General features: G+C 34.7%; 1 protein-coding gene across 11 annotated transcripts in view; it reads left to right on the top strand.

Moving 5' to 3' along the window:
* The window catches only part of Gpc5 (glypican 5), a 1,453,028-nt gene that overhangs the window by 551,001 nt on the left and 882,467 nt on the right, over positions 1-19,560 (top strand). The gene's annotated exons all lie outside the window — the stretch shown is intronic.

Consider the following 19,560-nt stretch of genomic DNA (forward strand, 5'->3'; position numbering starts at 1 on the left):
AAAAAATTGCTCATTTAGAACTTAGAAATTACAAAAACTTTCAAGGAATGTGTTAAAATGACCCATAGTTTAAAACACTAATGCATTTTTATATTTGTTTCTTAGATTCTTTTCCCTTTTTTGCCCTTGATTTTAAAAATTTCTAAATTAATTCTATACAAACTCATAAGCTTTTTCTAATATGTGTGATATATAATGTGTTCATGATATAATGTATCATAAGGAATTTTGAAAATTTGTAAATGCCTTTAAATACATTATTCTTATGGCTACATAATACTACACTGAGTGTTCCATAATTTAACCATTAAAAATTAATCCTTATATATAATTTTTAAGTTTCTGGACATTTATATGTAAAATTTCTTATGGAAGAATAAAGAACACGTCTTTTTTGTTTCTTAATATTTATTACCACATTTTCACCTATATTTTGTAAACTTTGTAAGTCCTTTGCCATACTAGAGAATTCTTTTTATTTCTCTTTTTTTCTTCCCCATTAAGTTTATTGGCACATTTTAGGTATAAAATACAGTTACATTCATCATTGGGATCTTGTACCATTACATGAGTATCTTGGTTCTTATTTTTTTTCCCTTTCCTCTGCCCTCCCTTCACCCCCTCCACCCTTCCCTATTTGCAAAGACTTTGTTTCCAGTTTTTTCATTTTCTCATATTTTTTCTTTCCCTTCTTTCCTTCCCCCTACCCCTCCCACTTCCCCTGCTCCTTTAGAACTTTTCTTCCTGTTACACAATATCAATTATACATTTAAAAAATTACAATATCAAGATCTAGGAGACATTACCATAGATTTTACAGAATTTAAAAGGATATAGAAAGCATATTTCAAAAATCTGTTTTGAAATAAATTTGACAACTTCTAAGAAGTACCTTGGAAGACAAATTAATGAAACTAACTCTGGAGAAAATATAAAATTTGAATAGCACCTATTAAAGAAAGTATATTCCTAGCTTGAAAACCTACCTATATGACAACAGCAGGCTCATATACATTTTAACTGATAAATTATATCAAACATTTAAAGCAGAAAAAAACAGGAATGCTTCTCCCCTAATTTTAGAAAATCAACATTGTGCTAATCCTAAAACTGGATTAAGATAATAGAAGAAAAAAGTATGAACATAGATAGAAATTTGTTTAACAAAACAAACTCTTAGAAGTCAGACCTGGCAGTATGTAGAAAGTGGTTTGGTTATAAGGATGGCAGTGTTGGTTCAGCTTTGGAAGATCTACCCTCAAAAGTCATCATTGTAACAGAGGAAGGGAAAAAGCCATATGATCCTGTCAGTAGTTGGAGAAAAAGTACTGGACTAAATTCTACAGCTGTTCATGGTAAAAGCTATCAGGAGACTAGAAGTAGAACAGAACCTTCTCAACAGATTAAAGACATGTACTCCATACTTCCAGTGAGAATGCCTTATATGAATGGAGAAGATACAATGCTTTCTCCTTAAGGTGGGGAACAAGGGTAGAAATGCTTACTCTTTATCTGTCCATTAAACTTTGAAACCTAGGCCCCGCTAAAATAGTCTGGCGGTAAAATGACACAAATAACATAGGATTGGCATGGCAGAAGCAAAATCTTTATATGTAGATGAAATGATCGTCTACAGAGAAAATACTAAGAAATCTCTAGGAGCCCCTAGAACTTCTACTTGAATTTAGCAGGATTAGAAAACACAAGGTACATATAAAAATTCAGGTCTGTGTATACTTGCTATAAATGAAGAATTGGATATTGAAGTTTAACAGCTATGTAGGAGTACAAAGGACCTAGAAAAGTTAAAAAAAAAAGTGTTGTAAGAGGTTTAGTACCTAATTTTAAGACTTCTTCTAAAGCTACAGTAATCAAGGCAGTGTTGGTGTAAGGAAAGACATATAAATCATTTGAATAAAACAGAGACTCTAGAAATAGAACCACACATATATGGTCCACTGAGTTTTGAAAGATTATTTAACATTAGCATTTTATAGAATATAAACTCAATTCAAGAGCCGAGGAAGAGAGTGTTTTCAGCAGATGGCACTAGAACACCTGGTATCCGTATATAAAAAGTTAACCTCAACCCTTTTTTTCCATACATGAAAATAATTTGAAGGGATCTATGAGCCTAAATATGAAAGCCTAAAAGTATAAAACTTTAAGAAGAATTTATAAGGAAAATGTTTATGAATTCAGGGTAGGCAAGAACTACCTAGGATACAAAAGACATGATGTATAAAAGAAAAAAATTGATAAATGAGATTCCATCAAAATTTAGAACTTTAAATGGCATCATTAAAATGAAAAGTAGTCCTTAAACAGACCATATTTATAATGCATATAACCTATGAGCAGAATATATAAAGAATTCTTAAAGCTCATTAATAGACAACCCAATTAAAAAGTAGACATAAGAAGATGATAAATAGCCAATATAGCACAAGGAAAGGTGTGCAACTCTCGAATCAGAAAAATACTAATCAGTACAATAATGAGATTGAATTATGCACTCATTAGGGAGATGAAGTCAAAAGTTTTAAAAGCCTTGTCATGACTTTTTCTTTTTGTTGCATTCTCCTTCTTTGTGTTTCATTTGTCATGCCCAATGGATTCATTCTGCTGGGTTTCCTGGGGTTGTGATCCTCATTGTCTTTTCCTAGGGTATTGTCTAAAATTTTTTGGAGTGCCAGTTTGATATTCATGAAGTTCCTGAGGTGCTCTTTATCATGAAAGTATCTTATTTCTCCATCAATTTTGAAAGATAATTTTGCAGGGTACATCAATCTGGGTTGGAGGCTGTTTTCCTTTAGGGCTTGAAATACATCACTCCAAGCTCTTCTTGCCTTGAGGGTTTGCGTTGAGAAGTCTGCTGTGATTCTGATGGGCTTTCCTTTGTATGTGATTTGTTTCTTTTCTCTCACTGCTTGTAGAATGTTGTTCTTCTGTTGGGTTTCTGGAATCCTAAGTATTATATGCCTATGTGTAGCTTTTTTTTGATTAAGGCTAGCTGGAGTCCTATATGCCTCACTTATCTGGATGTCAAGCTCTTTTCCCCTGCTTGGGAAGTTTTCTGCCATCACTTCTGTGAACAGTTTTTTATGTCATGTGCACTCTCTCCTCTTTCTTCTTTGACTCCAATCAGTCTTATGTTATTCTTCTTTGGATTGTCTAGCAGCTGGTGGGTTGATTTCTCATGTTCCCTTACAATTTTAAAGCAATTTTTCTTTCCTTCCTCACTAATTGCAATCTTATCTTTGATATGTGAAATTCTATCCTCACATTGGTTCATTCTGCTGTGCAAACTTTTGATGGAGTTTTTAATCTCCTGGAAATCTGTTTGTATCTGTTTTATAGATTCCATTTGTTTCCTATGTTGGGATTCCATCTTGTTCCTCAGATCCTCCATTTTTTTTATGTGTGTCCTCTCTAGATTTGTTAATCATGTTTTGCACTATACGCACAATCTTTGCTGTTATCTGAGTAATTATTTCTGATTTCATTTTTCTCAGATCCTCTTTTGTTGCCAGTTCAGAGAGTCCAGGTGGTTGAGTATCAGATTGTTCGATCTCATTTCCCTTTGGGGTTGCTGTAGGTGATCCGGAAGTCTGTTTTTGAGACTTGTTTATGTGTCTTCTCATTTCCATGGGGTTGGGGGGTGCTTTTAGCACCCACATGGCTCACCTTCTCTGCCCTAGGAGCTTGGCATGGTGGTGGGGAAGCTTACTTCCATGTGCTGGGACTGGCTCACCTTCTCTGCCCTAGGAGCTTGGGATGGCAGCGGGGGAGCTTCCTTCCCAGTACTCTCTTTTTGTTTCTCTTTAAGTCAAATGTTTGTCAACGGTATTGTCACTTGCATTTCTGCAATTCCTACTGAAATTGAGTGTTTTTGGTCAAATATTTATTACTTGTAACTTCTTTTTTCTAAATTTTCTCTTGTACCTCACACATTGGGCCAAATGTATTTGTGAGGAAGTGAGAACAGTATAGAGAAAATGATGAGAGAAGGTCATCCAAGCTCCCATTTGACTTGTGAGTACGAGATATATATGGAAACATCAGCCCCTATGGAGGTGGACAGCTGGGTACTTCAACTAGAGCCTTAATGGTTCGTGGAAGAGAATTTGGTTTTATTTTGAATGCAAAGTCATTGCAGGGTTTTAAGAGAAGGAAAGACAATATTTAAGAAAAAAAATTCTTCTGGTAGCTTTATGGAAAATGGATAATGTAAGGACAGTGTGATTGATTTATTGAAGTAGCAGTCCAGGTAAGATATAATGATGGCCTAGAATGAGATCATGGCAGCAGAGATGAAGAGAGTTTAGAAGATTTATGATCTATTTTGAAAAAGTGTTGACAGAACAGACTGATAAAATAAATGTGGGGCATGAAAGAAGTAGGTGAGTCAGCATCTTAAGTATTTTTCTCAGGCTGTTATATGGATGGTTTTACTATTTACTGAGAAGTAGTTGGAGAGAGAGATAAGTTTGGGTAAAGGTACATGTGAACTCACTGTTTTGGTTAGGAAATCACTAAATAAGCAGCCTTTCAGGCAGAGTTTGTGCAGGTGGCATATTATCTTAATTCATAGTAGAGACAGAGGTGGAGAAAAAATGATTTTTAAAGAAGCCTTTGTCATTATCCTCAAGTAGTCATTCAAAGCCATAGGTCTGGATAGGTTCCCTAGGGAAAGCAGCAGGTAGGTAATAGGAACTAAAATAATAGCCTTGTATATTACAAAATCAGATTTCATTGATTCAACTTACATTTCTAGTTTGCAAAATAGTATGTCTTATGTGTGTTCTTGTCTTTCTTTTTACCAAATGGTGTGCTGGTACTGTGTCTTCCTATGTATTAGCTGTTTTGGAGTTATTACCCTACTAGCATATGGCTTATTCATAGGCAATGTGCTATATCCAATTTTGGTTTAATTCAATAACTTTTGATAAAGACTCATTTCTATGCATTCTATGGGTGTGATGTGTTCTGATATTGGAGAATATGTGATTAACCTCCCCAGACTCTGTGATGAGCTTATGTGTCTCAGCCACAGAGAACTTCAGACAAGATAATATTTCTTTTCATTTTCAGTTGGAGCTTGGGTAAAATATGCATCAGCCTAAAATTTCTGTTTACTTCGCTGTTTCATTGTTATATATTCATCATGTTTACAGAAATTCCTATAGGCTCAAATATAATAAGACTACAGGCATAGTTTTTATTATATCTTAGGTCAGCAGAGCCTGGATCTCTGTGCTGTGTAATCAGACATATCTTTGCGTAAGACATCAGTATATGTGATTTTGTGAACTATGATAATCACAAGTCACTCATACAATGTTTTACCTCTTTCAAGAAACAGCTCCACATTTTATACTTATTATCCTTCATGGTGAATCAGTGAGAGAGATGAAACAGAGATTATTATAGGTGAAGAATTAAAGCTAAACAAATATTCTAAAGGTACCATTTCCCCGTTAAAGAATATAGCTATAATTAGAAGAAAAAAAACTTTTGAAGTTTAGTACAATATCCCTGTAAAAAGGAAATAATATCCACTTATTTAAAGGCATAATATACTTACTATAAAGCATTTAAAATAAGAATAAGTACGTATGCTATCTAAGCTTGCTTCTGCCACTTCCATTTAGCATCATATCAATGAAGAGATACATTGAATACATAAACATCAGAAATTTACAGATTTCTCATCAGTAAAGGATGAAGAAATGCACATCATTCCATCTTTTATTCAACTAACATTTAACATTGTGATAGGAACGGTTCTTATGTTGAAACTAGTGTAGAAGAGAAATCGATTAAAGGGAGATATTATTCATAGGATCCAAGACATGTGGACCAAGATATTACAGTAATATTTGTAAGTCATTCACTTATTCATTCATTCATTTAAAATATTTATGGACTTCTTTTTTATGTTCTCAAAATTGTGCCCGGTGCTGAAAATGCAAAAGTGAACAATGAAGGGTATGAATGACAGGGTAAGAGTTAGCTCAATAAGTAGGGAATGCTGAGAAGTGCACCAGGATCTATTAGGCAAGAAAGGAACAAGTGAAAAAGAAGCTGGCAGGGAATGAGTCTGAAAAAGAAGTAGGAATCTGCTCCTCGGGGGCCCTGTTTTGCTTTGGTAAATCATACCTATATCGTCCTAAAACTCATAGAGAACCAGAGCAAGAAGTAGGTCAGAACCAGAGCATGGTCAGATCTAGGTATTAAGCACTCACATTGGCAGCAAGGTGAAGACCTGATGAGAGGAGCCAGAGGCAGAGTCCATCAGGAGACTGTTGTAAAGGTCTGCTGACCTCTTGTCTTTGGAGGAAATGTAACTATACCCTAACAATAGAAAACACCTCTTTTTTTAAGCCAGTTAAATCCAGGTCTAGATAGTAATCTCACGAGCATATTCAAATATGTATTCAGTGCTCATTATTATTTCATATAAAAAGCCTATTAAAGCTGGTTTTGTGCTACATAAATGATTAATTGCCCGATGAAGCATTGATACTATGTGGCAGTGAGCAGTAATATTCTGGATGTATGTAAAGTGAAGCATAGTAATCAAAAATGCAGAATCATACAACATATGGCACAAATACGAAACAGGTTTCATTAATGGAAATTTTCAAGCAGAGAGCAGCAGGCTCTCATTTCCCCACGGTGACTGATGCTTGGGTTGGTACAGATGGACTGAGAGCAATACAGAAAGGAGTCAAGGAAGGATCCTAGGTAACTATGTAATGATGGGTTTGCAGGTCAAGCGTCTCAGAAAGTGGAGGTTAAAGCACGAGGGTGGATATCAACTTGTTCTTCGATTGAAGTAACTCAGACTTGCTGAGGCTACCTTTTTCTAACTTTCCAAAAGGGGAACTAAAACTCTAAGATATCCAACATCATCTTTCCAGATCTAATCCCTATTCTCTGGAAGCTTATCAAACAATATATCCAAAGGCTCAATTTGATGTCAAACTTCAATATTTTCGAAGGAATGGTCTCCAAGTAGAATATTGATAAAACCAAAGTAGCTTGATAAAACTGTCAAATGGAAAATGACATATTTCAACCTTGTCATAATTCACTGTTACTACTTGCTGCCTGTGGGCATCATGGATACTCTGTGTGCCTACCATCCTGTAGCTTTGCTAGGAAAAGAAACAATTGTCCCTTAATTCTCTACCTACATCCTAAGATCGATAAATTCAGGCACAACCAATCCATCTTTGATAGTTCCTTCAGAGTGAGCCAAATACTCTGCTTTTTACTTGCAATTATTATTTCCACAAGGACTCGCTAGGCTGCCATTTCTTTTCAACAGCACTTTCTGCAGTTGAATGAGGGCAGCCAAATAACCACAACTGAAAATAAATGTCCAAGTTTGTATATATAGGTTTGTTCTTTCACCTGGTCAAAATGTCTGTCTTTAGTCAGTTCTGTGTCCTTTGCAGTGGTATTTTTACAGTGGTGAAGGTCATGAAACTTAGTATTACATACTGTAGTTGAAAAATGATGATTATATTTGTTTCATTGTCATACACATTTCCATGTGTCATCTATCTTTTCTGTTGTCATTTTATTATTATTCTCTATTTACATGTATATATTGATAACTTAAAAATTTAGTCTATCACTGAAGTGTATCTGTGTCCATAATCAAAGATCATAGCTCTGTCTGGCTCAGTAATAAAGGAGCATACCATAGACCTGAGCAAATTTCATAGAATACTGTATCTGTCCACCTGATTGATGGTAATGTGTGAACATGCAGTAGATTTACTTGAACTTTAGGTGAAATCTTTGACCTGAACTGTAGGTAGTACTTAGGTTCTACTATGACATGTACAAGACACTACTGGGAGCATGTAGACATTCTCTATGTGTAGAGTGTATATTGAATCTATGATTAAGTCATTATACTGTATTTGTTTCCATGAGAGAGGGACTTTATTTTACTGATTCATATTTTGTTGCTTTAATTTGCATTTACCTAATAACTAATGTGTCTCTTTGTTATTTGGATGTCCTCTTTTGTAAAATACTAGTTTAGTGATTTTTAACCTTATGTTTTCATTAAAGTTCCATACATTTTTTAACATTTGTTCACTTCTATTTATTTTTGCAGTTTTCAAGATTTATTATTTTGTGGACAGGGGAATGTATTTTTCATGGTTTTAGTACTTTGAAATTAGAGATTTAATTTATGATGCAGAATATGGTCTACCTTGGTAAATATCCAGATCTGCACTCAAATGAATGCAAATAAATGTGCAAATAAAGTGAAATTGCCAAATTGTAACTTTATAAATCATTTCTGTCATTAATGTTATTTTGTATATCTGGTTATAGAAGTGTACTAAAACGTTAAACTATTATTGTGTATGTTACTCCATTTTTTCAACGTTGTCATTCTTATTTTTAAAGTTATACTATTGGCTATATACATATTAGGACTGCTTTGTGTTTTTGTTGGAACTAGCCCTTTTATCATCAAACAGAGACCAAATCATTCCTTGTCATAGTTGCGTCCTCAGGTCTACTTTAATTTTGATATAGCAGCTTTTCTTGTTGAATGTATGCCTCGTATATCTTTTGTCATTATTTACTTTGATAGTTCTTATGTTTACATATGTGATGTTTGTTATATAATGTAAATAGTGTATTTTATAGCAGTGTGATAATCTTTGCCTTTAGGTATTCACTTACATTTAAAAATATTATTGTTTTATTTGAGCAGAAAGTATGTTCATTTCCTATGTATTTTCTATTTCTTTTCTCTTTTTTCTCTTTTATTCATTATCTTTACCTTTTTGTATTATTCTTATAATTGAGTTTTTCTTTATAATCGGCTTTAAATGCACATTTTTATTATCAGTTTTGCACTTAAGCTTGTTTTCAACATAAGTTTTTATCAGTTTTAAAACAGTACTTTTACAACTTCCCATACAACCCAGAAAACTTTCTATTATTTAACTTTACTTTCCTATCCCTCCAGCCTGTTGTGCTATTTTGTCATATATTTCATTTCTGCATATGTTATAAACCCTACAGGGGAAGCACAGCTTGCAAGGACTAAAAAAAGCACATAGCATAACTCCTTCAAGACAACTTAGTAAAGCTGCATTCTGAAAATTCTTAGGAGTTACATCCAAAAAGATGAAAACAAAAATACACAGTGTTGCCTTTCAGTGTAGTCACAGGCATACAGAATTCAAATCCTGGAAAATCTCTCGATTGTAAAGATGAAAAAAGTGTATTCTTACTTTAAATACCCCAATTTTCCCTACTTTTTCAGCTTTTAAACATTGTAATAGAGCTCAACAATGGTTATTCCTTTACACAAAATGTATTTATCTACTTCTGCCTTTGTTTCTGGCTTCTTCCTATTCCCCACCTTATATTTTCATATAATTCACCTATGTGGTTGCTTCAAATTCAAGATTTTTCTACTCTATCTAGCAAGTTCCACCCAACTCCCTGGTGAGCATCTCACAGTAGCTCTCTTATCTTGTTTCTTCGTCACTGTTTTGCAGAATAGTGATTTAGGCATGGGTATAATCTTCCTCACGGGGCCTTAGTTCCTTCAGGTCGGGTCCAGGAATGGTGTCTTTGTATATTCTCACTAACATTTATCATAATGCCTTATATAAAGTGAAAACATAGAATTGATGCATTGACATTGACTGCCTGACATAGTCATTATTAAAAACACTGATGTTGCTGGAGGATTTTTAAGCTGAAGCTAATTTTCAAGATTGTTTTGTCAGTGGATTCTTATGTAGACACAAGGTGACTATAGCTGAACGCTTCATTAAGCAATAGGGTTTGTGTGCCAGGGGCAATATTTCAGGGATTAATTGTCAGTTGGTAAGCAAATTAGGTAGCAATCAAGGTTACACAAAAAATTACTCTATCTTAACAATAAATGTTAGCTGGCAGGTCATAAATAAACTGATAATCAGGTGGGAAGACATTATGGCAAAGGGATATATTTCCTTAAACAACTTTTATAACTAACAGAATTTTAATAGGATATTATTCCCTCGGCCCCTCCTTGGTCAATAAAATTCTGCTGAAAAATAATGAAACCTGCAAAAGTGATTGTTGCAATTCTACAGACACCCACGGAGACTCAGTGGGAGGCCTACACATGTTTCCTACCTGCCTCTCCTACTATTTACAAACATAATTAAAACGAAAATGAATATGCTGCTTGACTGCTACTGTAACAGCAAGGATTGTGAGAAGAATATTGTTTTATTTTGTCTGTCAGGGTGACCTTTATGAATTTCACTGTTGCTAGAAAATAGAGGCAGATTTGACAACGTTTTCAAGAAATATGTAGTGTCATAGAGGGTCTTTGTCAATATTCTCGGGGAAATGCGGCTTTTTAAATTTTTTCAGTTTGCTTTTTGTGTTTAGAATTTTTTTCTCATGTTAAAACATTTCTATGATTTCTTTATATTTATGACAAATAAAGCTGAATAAAAATAAAGAGATGTTGATTATAATTCCCTACTAATTATTGGCTGTAATTCACCTCCACTTACTGGTCAGTCATTGTTTTATGTGACCAGTTGGAATCACCCATACATTTAGTTTTTCTTTACAGTAGCTAAAAAGCAAGTTTACAAAGATGTTAAATATGTTTTCAGTTCCATTGTTCTGCTAGCACTTGAAAGAGGGGCAAAAGCCTTCACTTTTCAACCCAAGATCAAACATTGTTTTTCCATTAAAATCAACATTATAGAGGCTTCATGTTTTCTGACATATATACCAAACATTTGGCTTGGAATGTTTTGAATGTTCATGTGTATGAGAAAACCCAAAGTTCAAGGAGACACAGAGAGAGAACTCAGAATTATCGGAGCATGTTTATTCTCAGTTGGAATATTGGCTTTCTCCAAAGATCTCCGTGTAGAAAGACAGTCAGGAAGCCTCTCAGCCCGAGTTCTTGGTATCAAAGACCTCATTTTGGCTTTTTGGAAAAGGCTTCCGGCACTTGCTTGAAACCTATGGACTACACAGGATACTATATAGCTGGCTTATCTGATTTTTCAGACAAAAGCTGATTAGAAGAAGCAAATTGGAAGCAGACACTGAGACAGTCAGGCTTGTTTGGTAGCAGGCCAGCTGTCTGATACCCTGACAATAAGAAAGACAATTCAGAGGTCCGGAGTGCAGCATAGCACAGTTACTGAGGACCGTGCTTAAAATGCTAGTTATCATGGGAATTGGAAGATATGGTCAGTATGCCAGACAAATAAGAAAGTGGACCTATAAACAGCAGTTTATTTCAGAGACACTTTTCATCACTCTGCTTTCTAGAAATCTATTACATGGAATACTACAGTGATAGTGAAGTGATCATTTCCTTCCTTGCTGGGGTCGTGTAAGGCAAGAAATCAATGCTGGAGTTGTTTGTAAGATGTGAAGTAATCTCACATACATTATCCCCTTTGGGACCTGCAGTAATCAAGATGGGATAACTGAAGTGCAGTCTGGAAAAGGACTTTCTTTGCATCACAAAACTGTAAGCAAAAAAGCAAAGACTCAGTGCTGTTGTTGCTACTCATTCCTGCATGGTCCACTGCCCCACTGCCTCCATTCAAGAACTTGGTTTGCTAGAGGGTCTATGGCACATACAATCAGTTAAAGAATCATATAAATTTAATAGTTTCTCCATTCTGTAGACATCTATTTCTACCTCTCAAAAGTGATTAGTACTACTCTAGACATGTAATATGAATATAATTGCCTTTGACTTATACCCCAGTGGTGAAATCAAAAAGAGAAATTGAATTGACGGTACTTGGATAAGAACACTATTACTTTTATATAAAATAATATCATACTTCCAAGTGAATTGTGATTTTAAACTGTGTAACTAAAACATTGAGATGTGTTTTTAATGAATGTATGGTCATTTGGTGAAAACTCTTGCATTCAAGAATTACTTACAAATTGAATGCCTTTGAGTACCTGTTATATGCCAGTCACAGGAAACTGTAAGGAAGGTTTAAAAAGGATGTCTTTCCGTGTAGGAAAAGATTTTATGAACAAAACCTCAGTTGCCCATGAACTAACACAAACAATCAACAAGTGGGATCTCTTCTTATTAAAAGGCTTCTGCACAGAAAGAGAAACCACCAGCAGTGTGAAGAGACAACCCACAATGTGGGAAAAAATCTTCACCTGCTCTTCCTCAGACAAAGGTCTACTATCTCGAATCTATAAAGAACTTCAAAAGATCAGACCTCCCAAATTTAAAGACCCAATCCGAAAATGGGCATCTGAAATGAACAGACATTTCTCAGACAAAGAAGTAGAAATAGCAAATAAATACATGAAAAATTGTTCAACATCACTGGTCATTCGAGAGATGCAAATGAAAGCAACGCTGAGATTTCACTTCACTCCAGAAAGAATGGCTGCTATCATGAAATCAACCAATAACAAATGCTGGCGGGGCTGTGGGGAAAGAGGAACCCTGCTCCACTGCTGGTGGGAGTGTAGACTGGTGCAAGCACTGTGGAAATCAGTATGGAGATACCTCAAAGAACTAGGACTGGGAGTCCCATTTGACCCTGCTATTCCACTGCTGGGGATCTTCCCCAAAGAATTAAAAGAATCATACCACAGTGATATATGTGTGCCCATGTTCATAGCAGCACAGTTTGTAATAGCTAAAACTTGGAAACAGCCCAAATGCCCATCAACTGGAGACTGGATAAAGAAAATGTGTTTTTTTAATAAAATGGAGTACTACTCAGCCATAAAAAATGAGAAATTAGAGACATTTATAGCTAAGTGGATGCACATTGAGGCAATACTCTTAAGTGAAATAAATAGGACACACATGTATAAATACCGAATAGTTTCTCTAGTGTGAGAAACTGAAAGTGTAAATAAGGACTAAATGTATAATAGGTAATGTGAAATAGGAAGAAAAGGGGCAAAGGGGAAGGAAGTGGGAGGGCTAGGGGAAAGGATAGAAGGGAATGGGATTAATATGAGAAAATGGAAAAATAGGAACAAAATCTTTGTAAATAGGGAAGAATGGAGGGGTTGAAGGGAGGGCTGGGCAAGGGTGAAAAATAAGAACCAAGAGAGACTATGTAAAGGTGCAAATCTCCAATGATGAATGTCATTATATTGTATACCTAAAATGTACCAATGATTAGAATGAATAATCGATAATGCAAAATAGGAAGAAAAGGTCCCAAGGGGTAGGGGAAGTGGGAGGGGCAGGGGAAAGGAAAGAAGGGAAAGGAAAAATGATGAGAAATGGAAAAAATGGAAATAAAGTCTTTGTAAATAGGGAAGGGTGGAGGGTGTGAAGGGAGGGAAATGGGGAAAATGGGGAAAAAATAAGAATCAAGATGCATTATGGAAAGGTACAATTCCCAATGAGAAATGTAATTGTGTTGTATACCTACAATGTACCAATAAAAGAATTTAAAAAAATAAAATAAAAAGGATGTCTTCTATTCTCTTAGAATTTTAAAACATCATGCCCTTGTTCATTAAGCAAGTGTTATTAACAATTATCCCTAACATAAAGGTATGCAATTATTACTCTGTAAGAATTATATTATTGCCAATATATAATCATTATTATAAATACTGCACAATTATTAATGTTGTATTTTATGAATATAAATGAACAGTAATATTGTTATGTATACAGTTATTATTGCTATAATTTAATAGCCCATGTGTTGAATTGGGTTCACAATAAGTGTCAAAGAAAATGTGAAGAGAAGCAGAGAGAAGAAAAACACTTTTTTTTTGCTTTCTTTGAATAACACATAGTATTCTAACTCACATAATTCATATATGTAACTCTACTAGTTAAAAACACCTGAGCTATAAACATCATCTCTATTCTTTTTTTTTTTTTTCTTTTTGGTACCGGGGATCGAACTCACAACCTTGTGTGTAAGAGGCAGGCGTGGTGCCACAGAGCCAGATCCCTGGCCATCATCTCTATTCTTAAATCGATGTCAGGATAATGTCAAAGTTTCCATCTGTTGTGTCACTATATAAATAATAACATTGTGATGTGATTTTTGATGATTTGGATTTAAGGAAATAAACCTACTTCTTTATAGCTTAATACCCAACAGCAATTGTACACTGGAGGTATAAATTACACTCTCTTTTGTTACAAAAATTCACAATTCTTAAACCTTGAATAAAAGTAAGCAAATTGCCAGGAAGGGCAATGTTATACCTTTAAAGTATTGAAATATGGATTTGAAAAAGAAAGGGTTCCCAGGCCACGTAACACACAGGCAAATTAATTATATTCTAGCTTCAGTTTTTTCACATTGGTAAAAGTAGCAGCTCTGGTAATTAAGAGTAGTAATATTTATAAAGAATGTGATGCGATATGTGGCATTCAATATGTGCTCAAAAATGGCCATGAATATGACAAGGGCCTTAAAATAGTTTGGTTTTTTTTTTCTCTTTAAGATCTCCATTATTTAATGGTATTATTCTAGACCCTGGCCCCTTTCTCTCGAGTGTTCATCCCCTGTGCTCTGCTTCCTGGTCCCCATGAACTGTGCAAGTTTGCTGTATCAAGCCCTTGTGCCATGATGTTACTACCTTGAAGCCACCTGGACATGAACTGAATCCCCTGAAACCATGAGCCAAATTAAACCTCTTTCTTTCAGTTGTGAGTGTCAGGTATTGTTGTTTCTCAGAGATGAGAAAGCTAATACATCTTGCCTGCAAGACTGCAATTTCCAAGCTGTCAGAAACACAACCTGTTTTATGGATCCTGAACATTTATAATGCTCAGTGATGAATGAGTGTCATTTAAAAAATATCTTATTTTCCCTCTTAGTAGTAGTTATATTTAATAATTCCTACTATCCTTCAAATGGGCTTGTTTGAATGAGAGTATTATCTTTGATATTTTCCTAAAATATATTGTGTACATGCTAAGTGTAAACTCGGAAATAAAACACAAAGTATAAATGAGGAAATTCATATTCACATGTACTGAGAAAGAAAAAGAAAGAAATTTTTCTTTTAGTGTACATATCCCAATCGGTTATTCTTTCTGTATCTTAGACTTACTGTAGAATTTTACTAAACTCTTAGAAACATTTCTGTGTGGTTAGGAAATATGATTTTCACTTTCAGATAAAAATTTAAATGTTGACTTATATTCACATATGTAGATGTGTTCATATTTCATATGTGTATAATTTTATGTTATAGGTTAGAATAATATCTAAAAGCTGTATATATCAGTTTACCGGGAGCCAATGAAAACCATCAGTTTGCCTTTGAAAAAGTTAATCATATTGTTTTGCAAAAAGAAATTGGTTTATTAAATCTAGCCTGAAAATATTTTTATAAAACTCTTTACTATTTAGTAAAGTTCAATGCAATTAATCTTATGTAAAACTCAATAAGCACATCATTCCTTGTTCAATGTCATCAGTAGTGGCTACAGGACATTTTTCATAACAGAAGACTCCTAACAGTAGTTCTAGGAAGATGTTATATTCATAGTCATATGGCCATCTGAAGACATATCTCTCCACTTGCATGATAAGTGAAATCACTGTGACCTAAAATAACAGAATTAACCAATATTTATCCTATTTAAAGCCTATGTCATGATATAGACTTTGCCTCATAAGTGATTTGGGGACCATGTCAGCATCTAATTACTTTTACTTTTATTCTCCTGGAGTCTTGCAGCCTTGCACCACAATAACTCAATTTCAAGAAGCAAAATAGTGGTTTTGCTGACAGTTTAGGCCATTAGAAATATTTCTATATTGTTTGAGCCTCTTCAATAATGCCTACATCTTAGAGTATTTCACATTTCCCATCAAATAACTTGCACTGATTATTTGCACTCTGAGACAAACACATATTGCCCATTGGGCTTTGCTCTTTGCAGTTTGAACAAAAACATTTATTTGAAGTGAACAATTTTTGCTGAAGGACACAACTCTGCAGGATGCTTTCCTTCTTGCCTCGGAATTCTCTTCACATACTGTACCTTGTCAGCCTTCGCCTGCCTCAAATCCTTCTTTTAGTTTTACTTTAAACCATTGCACTGCCTTTACTTTAAACCATCCCTTCAATGTGCCACATATTATGTATGCCACCTCATTCAAAAATAAACACACTATTTTTCTCCTTAAGTCTGCTCTGAATTATGGTTTTCTTTTGATTTCCTCCATATTGATTTGAAACTGCTGATTTCAAAGGGAATATGTAATACTCAAGATGTTTCATGGGCTTAAATGGAAGACTAGAGAATAGAACGATAATTTCATTCAAACTTATTGAAATGTCAATAAAACCTACATTTTCTCAGGTTACTTCTCCTATCATTTTTGTAAGTTCCAGGCTGAAATTGTGTGTGTACACCCATGTGTGTGTGTGCACATGTTACTGTTGTTTCAAGGCTTATCTCAATATCTACGTTTCCAGAAAGAGTAATGCCCTCGTTTATAAAGGAAGGCCTGACTCCTTTCTTTCTAACTTGATTTCAAAGCATCTCAAATGTTTAATAGAAAGTCTTCATCTCACTTGAAAGTGTCAGGTGTAGTAAGAGACCTCAACAATCCAGTCACCTTAGTTCTCAGCTAGGAAATAAGAAAATGACCAGAATGTCTGTAACAATAATATATCAAGTGATAGTTGATACAGTACGGAGTCCAAGAGCAGTCAGGAACAAGCAAAGGAAGCAAGCCAATTTAATAAAAAGGTACTGGGAAATGCAATGAGATAAATCCCAGAAGCAATTTTATAGTCAGTATGTTTTATACACACAAACCAGGGAAATGCCTACAAGCTGAGAATGTTTTTCTGAACTTCTCAACGGTATATGTCACTTTAGTTCTATTGTCAGGATGTTGCCCATGAATTAGTGGTAGGTTCAAAAGAAAGAAAAGGCAATATTAGGAAAAGAGAGATGTCTTCTAAACATAAAATTGAAAGTCTATGTGCATTTATACCTTAAATAAGAGAAAACTTTATCAAATGATCTAACACTGAAAAATATCCATATTAAGCATCCAACACATTCATTTTCTCTTCCCTATTTCATGTATACATAAATGTATCTGACATTTTATTAATGTATCACCTAAGCTACAAATAAATATGACATTCAAGGCAAATTGATTTAATATTCAGCAAGTCTCTGTCAAATGTCTGATACATACTGAGATAAAAAAGTAAGAATCATACAATTGAGAATTGTCCATTGTTCATGATTTTTAATTAGACTTTGAACACAGCCTTTTAATCGTATAAATCCACCTAATGTTCTATCATCAAGCCCACATTGTGTTACCTATCCCAAAATATACTGTAAGGACCCTTGTCTTACCCAAGTCCTGATAAATATTCTAGCCTTTCACTAAGCTTCCTTGAGATTCCCAGAGAGCAGAACAGGGTACTTTGCATACTACAGCTCACTTGTTCCATTTTTAATTACATAAAAGTCATCTGTTTAACAATCTGTAATAGAATTTTATCTGGAATCAACCTGGATTTCTGTTATAGCAACTATCTTCCCTTTTTTTTTAAAAAAAAGAGTCTACTTTTGTGCCTTCTGGAATTTCTTTCATTCCATTAGAACTTCAGTTTTATACACTGAGTTATTTATTTGTTTGCTTGTTTGTTTACTGAAAAGGTTTTGGTTGGGAAACTTCCCTTTCTTTAAGTGACTTAGGTAATAACTTGCAACTTTCTTATGCATTTTAAAATTTCCTTTGCCTATCATCTAGTTATATTTTGAAATCTGAAGATGGTTATTCTAAGTTAAAATGTAATTGAAGAGGAAGTAAGAATTAAATTTCAGGTTCTGTTGCTGGAATCAAAACATTCCTCCAAGTCTGAGAAGCACCACGATTTTCACAAGTTAAGTAAAGTTTCATTTTCTCCTATTCTCTAGTCCAGTGGTGGCGAACCTATGGCACGTGTACTGCAGCAGGCTGTTTGTCTCATTGAAAGCTCTAAAAGATTCCCCATCACTGCTCTAGTCTGTAAAATGGGGAAAATAATATTACTTTACCATATACTTGTTGTTAAATTTAGATAAATTGATTCTTGTAAAGAACTCAGTATGGTACCTTTCAGAGTGTATATTCATAAACACTGTATTATAAAACATTTTTATTACTAAACATCAAATACTAAATGCATGCTATGACCTTGTAAACAAATTAAAACACAATTTTGTTGGTATTACAATTTTTATATATATTCACTAAATTGAATTTGTAAATCAATAGGTTAATACAGGTCTTGCCTATTGGTATATATTTTAACTTTCATCATACAAAAAATGCTTAGTTTCCTAAACAGTTACATGTACAGAAAGTCATTTCAAGGATATTTGCAAGAGAGATTTTGGGCTCTGTGTGTGTGTGTGTGTGTGTGTGTGTGTGTGTGTATTTGTTCTGAGTGAGACTGACAAGATTCAACAAGGCTGGTGGTCTTGGACAAATCGGTAATAAGTAGTCTGTGCTCTACTGTTTAGACTGCATTTGGAACATATCTGTCTCCCTCAGTTGTGGCACTTGAGGTCTTTTTAATCCCAAATATCCCATCACATTTCCGAACTCTGAACAGAGGATATGCATCCCACTCACTCACCTTCAGATCTTTCTTTGTATTTTGCAGATGAGGAGGAATATGCATTGTCACATCCCTGGGCTCTGTGACTTTTTGTGTTCTGTGTAACCTTACTGTCCTATGTTGTCTGGAATACTTCGAGGCTGCTCTCCTAGCTCTCACTGTATTAGATCAGTTCTGTCCACCAGGGTTTCAATAGGGTTCAAAGTGTTGCCTACAACCATCTTCTCTCTGGCTCAGACTTTGAAATTTTCAACCAATAAACATAACCTCTTCCACTTCTTAAAGCTGCTCCAACCTCCTCTCCACTTTATACCATAAGCTCACCTGTTATCATAGTTCCTGGAAAATGATAAATACCAAACTATCTAAAAAGTGGAGCTTAATGTCCTTAAGAAGATACTGTGAAGAAAAAACTAAACATTGAAAACAAGAGCTGCTTGATTTCTTTGTACAAAACATGTTCTGCTATAAGTATATTATAAATGGTGTCTTTGCCAGGGGAACAAGTCTGATTCTGATTCTTTGATAGTATCTTGTTTCATAGGAATTTCAACTTGACAGCTCATTTCTTTTCTTTTGCTGACAACATTCTAAGAGAAATCTTACCTTCCAAGGAGAATGCCATCACCAGTCCTGCACACCAGGTGTCTTCACTTGGCCTTAGCCAAAAGGCTGAGAAGCGATGTGTTAGGTGTTTTCTACTGGACTCATCAGTGGCTGTTGCCATGGTGCCCATATTTTACATTTCTGGCATTTTCCCTTTTTTGTTTTTGGGAAAACTCAGCTGGCTTCCTCTGTGGCCTCCACAACAGAACCCTGTGGGAGTCTCCTCACAGAATACCACTCTTCTATTCTGGTGTGTGTTTTGGAGCTGTTTGGTCACTTAAATGGAAAGTGGAATGTGTAATTTCTTATTTTCTA

The sequence above is a fragment of the Heterocephalus glaber genome, unplaced genomic scaffold (assembly GCF_053883595.1).
Source record: "Heterocephalus glaber isolate CG9 unplaced genomic scaffold, H.glaber_assembly_v1.0 deba00001577, whole genome shotgun sequence".
NCBI classification, from domain to species: Eukaryota; Metazoa; Chordata; class Mammalia; order Rodentia; family Bathyergidae; genus Heterocephalus; species Heterocephalus glaber.